The sequence below is a fragment of the Diceros bicornis genome, chromosome 30, assembly GCF_020826845.1.
Source record: "Diceros bicornis minor isolate mBicDic1 chromosome 30, mDicBic1.mat.cur, whole genome shotgun sequence".
In the NCBI taxonomy this organism is placed as follows: domain Eukaryota; kingdom Metazoa; phylum Chordata; class Mammalia; order Perissodactyla; family Rhinocerotidae; genus Diceros; species Diceros bicornis.
Window position 1 is genome coordinate 2,026,000 of NC_080769.1, and position 13,969 is coordinate 2,039,968.

Genomic DNA, 13,969 nt, shown 5'->3' on the forward strand with positions numbered 1-13,969 from the left:
GATTTATAACATGGGTAGATGTAAAATTTATGACAACATAGCACAAAGGACAGACAGAGGTAAATGGAACTGTTCTGTAGCAAGTCTTCCATATTTTACATTGAATAAACTGGTGCACTATTGAGTCTAGGTAGGCTGTGATATGTTAAAGATGCATATTGTAATCTGGACCAACCACTAAAAAATGCAAAGGCGTGTCACTTGGATGCCAATAAAGGAATTAAACTGCATACAAAAAAACATTTGTACAAGAATGTTCACAGGAGATGACCTGCACATCCCCAAGAGGAAGATGAGTGCACGCCCTCAGCCGTGCCGAGGAGCAAACACTGACACACACGTTGGGTGAGTCTCATCAACCTCGTGCCGAGGGAGGCAAGCTGGACAGAAAACAATACACGTGGGTTTACTTCAGCAAAGATGAACCTATGCTGCAAAAACCAGAGCAGTGGTTGCCTCGGGGGAAGGAGAAAATTGCCTGGGAAGGAACAGGAAGGAGTTTTCTGGGGGTGATGGAAATATTCTATTCTTCAAGGGGTGAAGGTTATATGGGCATGTTTATTTGCCAAAACTGTACGGTTGAGATTTGTGCCTTTCAGTGTGCATACCTCTTACTCACCACACACGCACAAAGCACTAAAAGAATAATAAAGTGAGGTGGGAATGGGATGCAGTGTGGATGAAACAAAAATGGCAGATGATTAGTAGTTGTTGAAGCTCAGTGAGGGGCCTACTATGCTATTTTGTTTATTTTGTATATTGTTTAAATTGTTCTGTAATAAAACACTTGTATAAGAAGACAAACTCGATATACAGTGTTCCCTGGTAAGATATTGGTTATCTTTGGGAAGAAGGAGGGAGAAAAAGATTGTCAGGGGGCCGGCCCCGTGGCTTGGTGGTTGAGTGCGTGCACTCCGCTGCTGGCGGCCTGGGGTCGGATCCCGGGCGCGCACTGACGCGCCGCTTGTCCGGCCACGCTGGGGCCGCGTCCCACATGCAGCAACTGGAGGGATGTGCAGCTATGACATAGAACTATCTACTGGGGCTTTGGGGGAAAAAAAAATAATACAAATAAAATTATAAAAAAAAAAAAAAAAAGATTGTCAGGGCCTGAGTGAAGCTGCTGCTAGTTCTTGGTCACACAAGTGTGTTCACTTTGTAATAATTCTTTGAGGTTTACATGGATGACTTCTGCATATATTTCTGAATGCATGTTACACATCAATAAACATTTTAAATCCTGCATATTTGCACAAAGATCCTACTCAATATCTCAGAATAACAGCAGTGTTTTGTTTTAAAGTGGAACACGTTCCCTCATGACATCATCAGATGGATTTTAAAACTCCCAAGTATCTATTAATGTCCTCACCCTTGCGTGGCCCCCTGGGTCTTTCCATTTTTGCCTCAATTTTGAAAGTGGCATGGATTTGAGTTTTTATGATGCAATCTTTTTCCAGCAAGGTCCACCCCACGACGATGTTTACCAAGGCCTTGACACCTAACACAGTGTCATGTTCACAGCATGCACTCAAGACCTATGGGACTGGGTTGAATGAGGAACAAAACGAGGAGCATCGTAACTTATGTCTAGGTGCCATATCATGACTTAGGAAATTGGTAGGGTTTTTCGATAAATTTGCTATGCCTTCTAATTTTTACTATTTAAAACAATGGGAAACAGGGTCTCAGAGTTCTTTCTCAGACAAAGTCTGACATTTCAGGCACAGATGACTGACAATTATTAATGGCATATGACTTTCCCATCTCATCTTAGTTTTAAGTTTTTAATTCCTTACCTTGGAAATGACCTAACTTTGCTTATTCCAAGTCTTGTAGTAATACTGATGCTCCAGAAATTCAGGCCACGGATATTCTGCTGTTGTCGTCCTCCCTGCAAAGAAGTGGAGCTGTGCATCCACCAGTCTGAGAAGCATGTGGTTCTGTAGTATTTGGAGTCAATCAGAGAAGTTAAATGGAAAAATGACTTCAGAGAATTATCACCATAACCCCCAACAGCAACAAATTATTTTGCTTAATTATTTTGTGATTCTGAGGGTATATTTAAAAAGGGATATTAAAACTGGTTGCCAAGGAGCCAGCCCTATAGTAGAGCAGAAATTGTATATTACCTTCCTACACAAAGTTCCCTAACATTGTGGGAAGGACCAACGGGAAGTTTCGGTGTTGTTGCCTGTGTTAATGAGGCCAAGAGGTCCACACTGGAATAAGGAAGTCCAGTGAACAAGCCTGTGTGCAGTGTCGGAGAAGGGCGTGTGTGTGGTCTCCTGAAGTGGCTCAGGGGTCACTTGCCAGTGCACCTGAGTTTCCTGTCTGTATAATGCAGGAATTGGGGCTGTCTAGTGTGATGTCTTCTCCTTTTTATGACATGGTGCAGGGCAGTCCTTCTAAGACGCCTCACCAAGATATGGGCCCTTCAGGCAGGCAGGGTCCAAAGGGAGGATCTCTGCAGGGACGCTGACCATGGGGTCCAGAGGGAGGATCATGGCAGCCTGGAGGGATGGAGGGGATGGTAGGACAGGTGGCCTTGAAAAGGCAAGTTCCAGGATCCCAGGCACCCAGTATTTCCATTTTAGATATTGAATTTACATTTCAAATACTGACCAGGGAGCTTCCTCTAGGGCTGCAAGCATCCTCAGCAATAGACAGGCTGGTGAGCCCCACCCCTACCTGAGTACCGGCCTCAAGGGATGCAGCCCAACCACATTGTGCATACTCCGGGGGGGGGCAGGGCATGGAGACTGGGCGAGGTATAGAGAAGAGGCGGGGTACAGGGTGGGGTGGAGAAGCAGACAGGTGGGGCCCAGGGGTGGAGGGACAAGGCAGGAGTTGGGGCCCCTAGCTGTGCATGCTGGGATCTTTTGTCTCTGAACCACTCCCGGCTGGGAGCTTGCAGGACTGCAAGACTACAACTCCCTGGACGCTCTGGGCACGGCGCAATGTCTAGCCCTGAGGGGAGGAGCAGGGCGGTGTGAGCTTGGTCGAGGTCCAAACCACTCTTGGCTGCGGACTCTGGTCCTGCACCCGCTCCACGTGGACTGAGTCCTGGAGGAATGTGACGGGACAAGCAGGACCAGGGAGTTAGGAGGGTGTGGCGGCTGCATGGGCAGCCGCGGGCCTGCATCGTGCAACTGCTTTTGTCCAAAATTGAAGCCGGACTCACATCTATTCCACACCGCCTCCCTCCGTTGCTTGATTCCTCCTCCCACCTGCGTGCCTGTGGGTCTTTCCACAGCCTCCTACCTAGTCCAGGGCCAGGTGCTTCTCTAAACTGCTTATGGGAAATGGTTTGACATCCCAGAAACTTTCCACTTTGCCTGCTGCCCTCTGCCTTCTCCAACCAAAGTGCCATCATTTCATCAGTTTTTGGGAGAGATTCGCCCTTGTGGTCCCTCTTGCAAGCACAACTTAAGAGCTGTGCAGGGTGGTAACAGTGGCTATTACTTGCCTTTTTTGCAGATTTGGAAGTTGAGGCATCCGTGAAGTTAATCATTGGTTTCCCCAGGATCCGTCAAGAGTAGAGGAGAACAAGCCAATTCCCAGGCAAGTATCTAGTAGGCCGATTTCACCAACCCATTCTAGTGCAGAGGCCTCTAAAACAGCATCCTTAAGATGAGAATAGCTTAAGCATTTTGCCCTTTAGATTGATCACCTAATCCCAGCTCAGGCCTGAGTGGCCAGTCTTTCAGGGACACGGGTAGTGACTCTGATCCCTCAGGAAGAGACCAGTCATCCAGCTTTGAGAGAGGGAAGTTCAAGGTAGACAACACTTGGGCAGCATTTGAAACCCATCAGCTTTAACATCTCTGCTTTGGATTCTAGCAAGATTCCAGGATAAACACACCTAGGGACAGTCAGATGTACCATATTCTTTAAAAATTGATAAGAGTAGTGAAAGGAACAGAACATAAAATATTCCTGCTTATTTTCAAAAGATAAAATGCAAGCAAGACCTTCCTGTTAATTTTTTTTCTGCTCCTTCTCTTGGTTGTACTGTATGCTTGAATGCAGAAAAAAGAAACTTGAATTGCCAAATTCTCTTTTCCTGAGATTGGTAAATTAACTTAAAAGTTTTATTGAAACCTGTGGAGGAATGGTTAGCAGCTTTCATGATTTATGTCATCCCTAAAAATCTGGGCATTGAGCTACATGAAAAAACGTCCTGTTTATTTTACACATCCCAATAGGTTACATTTCCAATTCCTGAATGTGGGATATTATCAAAACAACTGAAAAACCTGGTCATGGAAACTGGACCCTGTCACTTTGTCAAGAATTTGCCTCTTTATGAATTAATGACACATGAATTCTTTAACATTTTTGTAAAGAATGGACGAGAATCTCTGCAGTGTCGCTGAATGTGGCAAGACGGAATTCTCGTTAGACCACATCCTCGGGTTCTCCTCTCGTGTTCAATAGGCCTGGGTGATAGTCCGTGTGGTCAGGTGCAGCGCCGCTCCCCCAGCCCCCAGTGTTCCATCCTACTCTGGCCTGTGCCCTCTTCAGGGTGTTCTGATGACACTTGTCCACAAGGATTGGAAGGAGACACTGTAACATGAGGATATTCATCATCTTGAAACAAGGATTAATGGAGAGGAGAGTCTCAGGGTCTGTGTGCTCCGATGCACTGCTGTTGGGGTATGGCCGCAGTTGACCACTGTGCTACCAGCAGTCCCCACAATGGATGTCTCAGACGGTTGATCTCCTGGCGCAACCACAGCAGCTGTTGACATAGCTGGGCACTCATCATGGTTCAGTATCTTTCGTCAGATTTTGTGGCTCTGACCCTCCTCTGCTCGCCCCCTTCCCATTCCTATCTGCTGCGTTGATTGCTTTGTAGTTGTTTCCTAGGAGCCACTGTGTGTAACTGTATTTCACAGTGTCTTTAGGGACCCACCCTCACTACACGAGTCACTGAACAACAGCCGCTTATCCTGGTGTAGCCAGTGCTCATCTTCTTCAGTGGAGCTGTGAAGAACCCTGCTTACTCGGAGCTCCTCTCATTCTCATGCTGCTGGGGCTGCTTACGAAGCTGGGCATCTTGTCTTTGGTCTCATCAACATTATTCTTTTCATCGATTATTCTGAAGTCGGATATGATTTTGTTAATAATGCGGACACTGGCTGTCACATGCACTTTTATGTATCTTCCCCAACAGCTCTGTGAAGTAGGCCTGTGATCCCCATTTTACAGGGGGGACACTGACACTCAGAGAGGTCGAGTAGCTTCCTTCACTTCACACAGTTTCTTGGTACATTTTGAGTCTCCACCTGGAACTCCGCCTCTCAGGTGTGTGCACTTAGCTGGTGTTCCACTTTGTGCCTCTCTGCCAGCCTCCCCAAAGGCACACGCCCCATCCTGAGTCCATTGTCTGCTTGTTGGCAGTCACCCTGCACAAACAGGCCCTGGGTGGGGAGTGGACTAGTGGGGTGTGGTCCTCTGGCTTACCCTGCGCAGGTTCTAGGTTTATTGTGAGAGTTGGAGCAGTGGAAGATACTGACTGTCACTCACCTGGAAGGTTTATTTGTATTTGGAGTATTTGTAGAAATACTCCACTGACTTTTTGCAGGTGTCGTGTCTTCTTTGTGTTCATTGCTCCTCTGGGCTTTCTCCTACAGTCCGTGCTGTGCAGTAACATACAGCACAGAGACTGCTGAACATAATACTGTTGCCCTGCACCAAACAATCACATCACTCATTTTTCTAATTACAAAACAAATACATACTGTAAAAAAAGTCAAATTACACAGATCTATGTAGAGTAAAGTGAAACCTTCCCCTTTCATCCCCTTTCCTGCAAACTCACTCCACTACTCAGAAGGAACTATTGTTAAGAGGTTGGGGTTTATCCTTCTGGACATTTCCTATGAATTTATAAATTCACATAAAGTTTTTTTCAACATAAATTACATAACTACATCTTTTTGCAATTTGCTGTTTCCCAAATCATATATCATAGATGTCTCTCCTTATCAGTGCTTGTCACTCTGACTTAGCTTTTTAGAAGTTTTAGAGGTATTCCAAAGAACAGGAGTACCAAGATCTGTTTATTTCTTCTTCAATAGAGGTGGGATTATATCCAGTTTCACTATTATACATAATGCTGCAGTAAGATCCTTGTATGGAATTTATTACACTGCTATTCAACTGCTCAATTTGCTTTGTTTCCTTTTAGTCAGAGACTATGATATATTTTTAACATTTTTATGGGAATTATTTTATAGGTAAATTAATTTTATCACTGAATAAAGACATTTATGGAGAAACTGGACTTCAAGGTCATCCATCTCAGTATTCTGGAGAAAAATCGTGAAACTTAAATGGTGTTATGCTTGCCCCATCACATTCTAACAAGTCATGTTAACAATTTAAAGATGAATGTTTGACTAGCCTCTACTCTCTCTGTTCAGAAGAAGGATGACTTTTTCTTGTCTTGAAAACTTCTGACTCCAGGGGCTCTCAGTTGGGCTTCACAGAGGATAAGATACTGGTGTTGTATCTGTTTCTCTTCAGCTGTAGGCTGCATCTTCTAAAGATCATAGAATTGAATATGGTCCAATAGATACATACGATTTGGGTCAAAAATTCAAAGTAATGAACCCAAGGTAGGAATCTATAACTTTGGTTCTTAATAAAGAATTTCCTTTGATATCCTCAAGTCTCTGTGATTACTAGTAAAAACTCACCTATGGGTGAAGAGATGTGGTTCTGCTGGCAATGTCTGGCTTGAACATCCATAGTTAAGCCTGCCACATCCATAGATAGATTAGACTTGACCTCTGGAAGACCTCTGCCCTTGGTCTTTGACCTGGGAAAAATAAGAATTTTAAAAAGCTGCTGTTATTAGCACTCAATGCTAGAAATGCCCACTAAAGAGTGAGTTTGATTTGGTAAACCTAAGGGAGTATAAGCAGAACAAAGTCTTTAATATCTACAAAATTTCAAAAATTTCTAATTTTTTAAAATATAACTCTATTTTTGCCACAGTGCAAACTGTGTATATGTGAATGAAATATTCCTCTGTCCATTTCTTAAGTTGTTTCCATTGATTTGCTGGATTTATCCTCTAATCCGGATTCCAAGTGGGAAAGAACATCTTGGTCCTTCAAAGAAAAACAGCCATTGAAATTTGATTTTCTTATAGCTCGGCATCCTGCAGGTTTGAGGAATAAATTATCATGTAATGATACAATGATTTTTAAATCTAATTGTTACTTGGAGGGGTGTAAGGCATGATTGAATGGTGGTTCATCCCCATGGTCAGGGGTATTGTACACATGAAGTGCAAACACGATTCAGGAAGCTGCTTCAGCCCAGTGACACCCCTGAGAACCACAGTGCAGGAGGATCTAGACACACAGCCATCTGCCTCCATCTCCTGGGTTACATGTAGATCCAGGGGTCTTGAGAGTGGCTTCAGAGCAGCTAACTTTTATCTATTTCCCCCCTTCCTTCTCTCCAGCTTATCTCAAAAACAGTCTTGACTATTGTAAAGTAAGACCAATTATAGTTATCTACATGAGCTGTTTGTTCATTATTGCAGAGTAATAATCAGGCATACCATTAAATATCATTTAATCTACCTAAGTAAATTTGTTGTCCCTTATAATTGATTAGAACCCTAAATTTAGTTCAGAGTTTGATATTCACCAAGTGTGTTAATCTGCTTACAACTGCCATGTGGCTCATTCCTCTTACAAGTGTATCTTTGGCCCATCACAAGATTTTAATGAATCAAATCATCATAAATTAAGATAATGTACTATCTTTTGGATGATCAGGAGGCACATGGGTCCATTTTGAAAATATGCCCATCTGTCTTTGCTCCCCATGGGAAGTTTCTGGTCACTAGGTCTCCAGGTGGCTTGCACAAGCCCTAGTTCTGTAATAGCTTTGTGCCTTTCCTACTTGGAATAGAAATAAAAGAGGTCAGAGAGACTTACTGAAGTTTTGGAGACTTATGAAGTCTTTTATGAAGACCATCCATGCATAATGTTCTGGATAGCTCTCTGTTCCTAAGACTACTAGTTACTTTAAGGGCTTGTCAGGAACTGTGAAAGGTCTGATATTTTCCCTTACCTGCAAACAAATAAGTTAGCCTAGCATGGTCTTACAGATGCTGGCAAAAGACACGAGACCCATGGGTCAGAGACAGAGGACTTGATGGCACAGCAATAGCAGTGGCCAGAGTATCAGCATTTGCACCGGTTCACTAAATCCCACTTCCTACAGGGTGATACACAGTGGGCCTGGTGACATGCAGAGGGTTGCAAGAACTCAGAGCTTAAGGAACACAAATCTTTGATAACAGGCAGGAAGTCTGCTGACCTTTGGCCCGGGGGTTGTTATTTTTATTATACTGGGCAGTAAGCAAGCCTGTCCTTTGCTCCAGAGGAGGCCACTATTCCTATCTTCCAAGGTTGTCAGCTCTACACACATTCTTGAAAAGATAACCTGGTTTTACTGGCTTTCAAAGATAAGCTTGAATGAGAGTTGATCATCATTCTGTTCTTCTGTTTCCTTTATTGAGATTGTGCAAATATGCTCTTTTTTTCTGTAAAGTTCACTAACTTTATTCATACATAAGAGATGCTTTTGGTTTTATTTATTAAGTTGAGATTTTCTTATTAGAGCAAATGATGAAACTATCATGGGTTGGATCTGAACGTATGCTTCTCCAGGAAAAACACGAAAGATCAGTGCTCACAGAACTTTGCCACAAGGAGCTGATAGCAACTTAAATGATTTTAATTTGAATACTGTTTTGTACAACTTTCTTCCATCTTACTTCATCCTCTCTGCTTCCTGTAACTCCCATATGGGAATGGGGCAGTTTCAGGGATTCACTGAACTCATTTACAATATTCAAATGGTTTTGTGTGTTGTTTTTTTTATTGAGGTAAATTTGACATACAACATTAAATTAGTTTCAGGGGTAGAACATAAAGATTCAATGTTTGTATATATGTTGAAATTATCACCACAATAAGTCCAGTTAACATCCGTCCCCATACATAGTTACAAATTTTTTTCTCGTGATGAGGACATGGCATATTTCAAGGTGCAGAAGAATCAATGATGATGTCATACATTTCCATACACAGCTTGATGAATTTGGACATAAGTATACACCCTTGAGACTGTCACCACCATCAAGGCCACAAACATATTCATCACCTCCCAAAGTTTTCTCTCACCTCCTTTATTACTTATTACTATCCTTCTTATTCTGTGGTGAGAACTCTTAACATAATACCTACTCTATTAGCAAATGTGATGTGTGCAATACAGTCTTGTTAGCTGTAGGCACTATGCCATATCCTACATCTCCAGAACTTATCTATCGTGATAACTGAAACTTTGTATCCTTTGACCATCAGCTCTCCATTTCTTCACCCCGCTCAGCTCCTGGCAATCACCATTCTAATGTCTGCTTGTATGAGTTTGACTATTTTAGATTGCACATATAAGTATTTGCCTTTCTCTGTCTGCCTTATTTCACTTAGAATAATGTCTTCTAGGTCCATCCATGTTGTCAAAAATGGCAGGAATTCTTTCTTTTTTCAAGGTTGACTAATATTCCATTTCTTTATCCATTCATCCATTAGTGACATTTAGGTTACTTCCGTATCTTGGCTGTTGTGAATTAGCTGCAATGAACATTAGATTGCAGGTATCTCTTCGAGACCTTGATTTCAATTCCTGTGGGTATATACCAGAAGTAGGATTGCTGGGTCATATGCTGGGTCAAAATTAGTTTTAATTTTTGGAGGAACCTCCATACTGTTTTCCATAACGGCTGTACTAGTTTAAATTCCTGCAAGGGTTCCTTTCTCCACATCCTCACCAACATTTGCCATCTTTAGTTTTTTTGATAATCGCCATCTTAACAGATGTGAAGTGATAGCTCTTTGTGGTTTTGATTTGCATTCCCTGATGATTAGTGATGCCAAACATCTTTTCATAAACCTGTTGGCCACTTGTATGTCTTCATTCGAAAAAGTCTATTCTGGTCCCTTGCTCATTTTTTAAATTGATATGTCTTTTTCCTATTCAGCCAACACAAAAAGGAGAACAAAATTTCCAGGCATTATGGGTGTTTCCCAGTTGATGCACTTGGTTTTGTATTTACACTGGTACCAAAAGATCATGTTTCATGCTTTTTCTTCAGCTTGTTATAAGACCAGCAGTAGCTATGGCATGGCAGATAATTGGGATCTTCTGGGTTTGGAGGTTTACAACATAAATGAGTGGTAAGGAATTTTTTATTATTCCAAGGAAATTATTGAGATCATAGTCCATGGAATCTAGGATTGATAGGTGTAGGAGGAAATTAAGGTGAGGATCGGTGATCTGGTATTACTTCTGATCTTGAGGGGCAGGTATCTACTGTATGAGTGTTTGAATAAAAATGTTAGAGGGGCCGGCCCCGTGGCTTAGCGGTTAAGTGCGCGCGCTCCGCTGCTGGCGGCCCGGGTTCGGATCCTGGGCGCGCACCGACACACCGCTTCTCCGGTCATGCTGAGGCCACATCCCGCATACAGCAACTAGAAGAATGTGCAGCTATGACATACAACTATCTACTGGGGCTTTGGGGGAAAAATAAATAAATAAAATTAAAAAAAATGTTAGAGATCAGGAATTTGTGGTGGGTGAATATGTTTTTTGAATTATTTACTTTTGAACATAACCATTTGGATTATGTGAACATCTGTGATATGTTAGTAAGTCGCTGACAGGGGGTGGCTGATAATGTCACTGTTGATTTAACTTCTATGAACACCGAGTGGTCAATGGATTAAGCAAATGAGTAGTCAGAAAATACAGAAATGGTAGGATTTGCGATTTAGTAAAAGACTGGGGACCCACTGTCCTGAGAGGGAGTGCCAGGACTTATGTGGTTGAGAGTGACAAGGACAAGAAGAGAATAGAATCACACTCAAACAAGGAGGGGGTGTTAACAGGATGGAGGGAGAGAAATGATCTGGAGTAGCCTTGAGTTTTGACCTTGAGCTTTCTGTTCTGGATGGAAATCTGCCTGATGGCATCCGAGGACACAGGTCAGATCTATCCCCAGAGGATAGAGGGAGGGTGGAAGTACAAAACAGTCAGGATAATTGTCCTAAAAAGGCAGGCTTCCTTTATCATTTGATCAAATTTCATGATTTATTTTTATAGGGTAAGAGGAAAAGAAGGATGATAGTCACGTCTTCACAGAGGAAGCAGCGTGACTGTGCGAACCAGTCCAAACCAAAGCCTGGTTTAAGCATCTCCATCCCTTTGAGGATGTCCAGTGACATATTCAAGAGGCCGGTTACTAGAATCCCATCCCATCCTGGCAGTGACGGGCCTCTGGGAGGACAACTTGGACCAGCCCCACCAGGTCTGCTGGCCCGAGAGACTGCAAGGACTCCAGGCCTGCAGCAGTGCAGGACAACTAGTCAGTCCTTTCACTCTTGCCAAAGCATTGCAAAAACTTGCACCTAGTCACACAGGTGAATGATCTTCCTCAGAAAAAAGAAGAGGATTAGCATGGATGTTAGCTCACGGCTGATCTTCCTCACAAAAAATAAATAAATAAATAAAACTGTTTTCCAAAGAGACTGAACCACTTTGTGTTCCCACCAGCAGTGTAGGAGTGTTCCAGTTATTTTCCATCCTCATTAACACTTGGTATGGTCAACTTCTTTAATTCTAGTCACTCTAATAGGTAAGTAGCAGTACTTCGATGTGGTTTTTATGTGCATTTTTCTCACGATTAATGACGTTGAGCATCTTTTCATGTGCTTATTTGCCATCTGTGTATCTTCTTTGGTGAAGTGTCCAAATCTGTGCCCATTTTAAACTTGGATTTTCTTATTGCCGAGTTTTGAGAGTTCTTTATAGTCCTATCAGATATGCGATTTGCAAAGGTCTTCTCCCCGTGGCTTGCCTTCTCCATCCTCTCACCAGTGTCTTTGGAATGTCTGTGTAACGTAACCTGAGACGGTTCCACATGACATTATCTTCCTTTGTTGGGAAACAGAGTGAGGTTGGAGCACCTGAGTCCAATCAGCCGTTGATCAGACTTGTGGCTGGGTCTCACTTTTAGTAAACCCAGCCCTTCTGCTTTCCCCTGTTCCTGTTTGCTGTGCTCCCCTCCCCCGCACAGGGGTCTGGTTCTAAGTCTGGTAGATCTCTGTCTCCTCAGGTTTGGGAGCCCACAGAAAATTCAACTACACCCTTCAGACATCTCAGGGCAGCTCTCCAGCTTCCTATCTTACATCGCTTCACAATATGGCAAATTCCCTGAAGGTCAGACTAGCAGTATGTTGGACTTAGGCCACTTCCACTACTTCTGGAGGTTTCACTTTGCTTTGTGGAAGCTTTTGGCCTAGTTCCCCAGTTTTCTGTGTGGCACAAAAACTTAGCACAGGTGCTATAAGGAAGAGCAGTTGTGTGTTTGCAAGCCCTCAGGTTTCCTCTGCCACATCAGTCCTGCAGAATCACTACAAGTTTGCCTAGTTTCCCTTTTCCTTAGCCGAGGCTCTGACTGAGCAAGCCAGATCCTGGGCAAGCACCCAGATTCAGAAAATGCCTGCAGGAGAAAGAAAGGTAAAAATCCTTGCTCACATAAAAGAGTTTTCTTCTTTCTGGAATTTTAGTTGGTTGATTCTGAAGCTCTCTGATGCTCTAAAAATATATCTATAATTTATCTGGCTTTGTCCAGTTTTGCACCAAGAGTGCTTTCCCGTCCTAGTCTATTCTAAAACAGAAGTTCCCTTGTCATTAGTTTCTAACTCCATCAGTTATACATTGTCAATATTATTATTGTTTGGTAAAGTCATGCTTTCAATGATTTATTCAGATGTTTACCCTTTTTTATCCTCACAATCCATTTTTACCTCTTAGCATTTCTTCTCCTATCAATTTCTTTCTTCTTAAAGTACATTCTTTTTTACTTTTTAATTTTTTTCCTTGAGGAATATTAGCCCTAGGCTAACATCTGTGCCAGTCTTCCTCTATTTTGTATGTGGGTCACCACCATGGCATGGCTGATGTGTGGTGTAGATCCACACCTGGGATCCGAACCCAGGAACCCAGGCCTCTGAAGCTCAACGTGCTGAACTTAAACCACTACACCGGGTGGCTGGCCCCATTAAAGTACAATCTTTAGATGTTCCTTAATGGGCATTTGTTGGTGGTAATACTCTTAGTAAATGTTTGCATAAAAATATCTTTAATTCACCCCACTTCTTGAGATATTATAGTTTGATTGGGTATACACTGAAAGTTATTTTCTCTCTGTACCTTGAAGATTTAATCCAACTCTCTCTTGCCTTCCATTGTTAAGAAATGTATCCTGGGTCTAAATGTAAGTCTCCGTAAGTGTTCTGTCCCTCTGTGGGGCTTTGAATATCTTCCTTTGTATTTGGTGTTCTTTAGTTTCCCTGGATGGATCTGACTCTAGATTTTTTTTTGTTTAATTGTGCTTGAGATGTATTCAGCTGCCTGAATCTAGAATAGGAATCTTTTATCAATTCTGGAAATTTCTGTTATTATGTCTGAATATTCCTTTAAATTATATATATATTTATATTAAATTCAAATATATATACACATACTTATGTTATTTATACACAGTCAATAGATATTCATTAAATATATATTTATATTAATTCAATATGTTATATTACTCAATATAATGATTTATATTATTCAAAAAATATACATATCTTATTTATACATATGATCCTGTACTTGACCAAACTCAAGAAAGGCTCCTTTGAGCCCTCTTCTTGACTAGGCCTCAATCTTGGCCTATGATAACTATGACTTGTCAGCACAAATGATTTCACCCCCCACACACATTATAAGATTTAAACAATGACATACTTTCTAACAGCTCAAATCCACATCCTAGGCTGACTGTTGCCCCCTTAAAATGCCTGCCTGAGAATGCTCAAGG

At 42.2% G+C, this 13,969-nt stretch overlaps 1 pseudogene; it reads left to right on the top strand.

Annotated features, from left to right (window-relative positions):
• The window catches only part of LOC131394245 (peroxynitrite isomerase THAP4-like), a 344,748-nt pseudogene that overhangs the window by 265,818 nt on the left and 64,961 nt on the right, over positions 1 to 13,969 (top strand).